This window comes from Pipistrellus kuhlii, unplaced genomic scaffold (genome assembly GCF_014108245.1).
Source record: "Pipistrellus kuhlii isolate mPipKuh1 unplaced genomic scaffold, mPipKuh1.p scaffold_m20_p_7, whole genome shotgun sequence".
NCBI classification, from domain to species: domain Eukaryota; kingdom Metazoa; phylum Chordata; class Mammalia; order Chiroptera; family Vespertilionidae; genus Pipistrellus; species Pipistrellus kuhlii.
In genome coordinates, this window is record NW_023425573.1 from 1,990,007 (window position 1) to 1,991,774 (window position 1,768).

At 39.6% G+C, this 1,768-nt stretch overlaps 1 pseudogene; it reads left to right on the forward strand.

Moving 5' to 3' along the window:
* The first annotated feature begins 551 nt into the window (after positions 1-551).
* Positions 552-1,558, forward strand: LOC118709041 (annotated as a pseudogene).
* Positions 1,559-1,768: the final 210 nt, after the last annotated feature.

Genomic DNA, 1,768 nt, shown 5'->3' on the forward strand with positions numbered 1-1,768 from the left:
AAAGAAATATCAGGGGGTTTATACTTTAGTTGGGAAGAGAAAACCAAACAACTGACACAATCAGACTACAATTTCAATGTGAACTCTCTTAAACATCTTCAACCCACTCACCGCATTAACGTAGGCTCTGCCTTCTCTCCATCCAGCATGCTTGAGATAACCAAAGCATGTTGGAAATGCTGTGCTCACGGTCCACAGTCCCTCCCAACTATTCCTATCAGTTCAGTTCTGTGTTTACCAGTTATTGGATACTATGCTGTTTATTCCAGATGTATTTGTTTTTATAGTCATGAAATTTAGCTAAATATTATTCTTTGTTTTTTTTTTCTTTTCTTTTTCCTACCATTTTGTAATCTAAAAATCATTCTTAGCTCATAGCCTCATAAAAACAAAAGATGGGCTAGATTTGGCCCTCGGCTTTGCCAATCTCTGGGTTAGGTCAGGTGTCTTAAAAAAAAAAACCACGCAGAGAGCCCTTCCTCCCTCCTGCCCAGGCAGGGTGGCTGAGGTGGAAGTTGCTGGCTGACTGGAGGCTTCCAAGGAAACCGCCTCAGAGCCCCCGGAGGCCCAAGATGAGCGGAGGTGGCTGCGCCAGGGATCCAGCAGAGTCGCTGCGGACTGAGGCCGGGGCCTGTCTCTGACGATCGACGAAGGCGGACAGGCGCTTCATCATGGGTGGCTTTTTCTCAAGTATATTTTCGAATCTATTTGGAACCCGGGAAATGGGGGGTTTTAATTTTGGGATTAGTTGGAGCAGGAAAAACTACACAACTACAATTTTGTACAGATTACAGGTTGGAGAGGTTGTTACTACTATTCCTACCATTGGATTTAATGTTGACACGGTAACATACAAGAACCTTAAATTTCAAGTCTGGGATTTAGGAGGACAGACTAGTATTAGGCCATACTGGAGATGTTATTATTCAAACACAGATGCCATCATTTATGCAGCAGACAGTTGTGACAGAGACCGAACTGGCATTTCCAAATCAGAGTTAGTTGCCATGTTGGAGGAAGAAGAGCTGAGAAAAGCCATTTTTTGGTGGTATTTGCAAATAAGCAAGACATGGAACAGGCTATGACTCCCTCAGAGATGGCAAATTCACTTGGGTTACCTGCCTTGAAGGACCGAAAATGGCAGATATTCAAAACTTCAGCACCCAAAGGCACTGGCCTTGATGAGGCAGTGGAATGGTTAGTTGAAGCATTAAAGAGCAGACGATAATCCAGTCCTTCTGCTCTTCTGAAATAAAGACAGCATCCCATGCCCCTTTGGAAATAGTTAAGTGTGCTTCACACTACTAAATGTTAGAGCTATGTATGATTGTTGGCATATACTGAACTGACTACACATTTGTAATAAATATAAAAAATATTTGGATAGAAGGATAGCTCATCGTGATTGAACCAACTGACTGGTCTGTATGATGTAAATATTCCTTCCTTACTTTCTTGTATTATTAAGGTATATATTCTATTTGTGTGAAATTCTTATTCAAATACAGTCTTATTAAAGAATGCACTCTAATGGAGAGGAAAAAATCCTATTTTTGAATGTGGTTGCAAATTGTTTGTATAAACACTAATAAATACCTTAGCTCGGATTTTTTTCCCTCTAAAATGAATTAAATTTTTCAAAAAATTTAACTCTAAATAGAGTAGTCTAGGAGCATAGTGAGTGATATTGTTTTCATTTGCTCAGTAACCACTTTATTTAAACTGTTTCATTTAAAGCTTTTGGTTATAGGCATGAAGTTGAAATAAT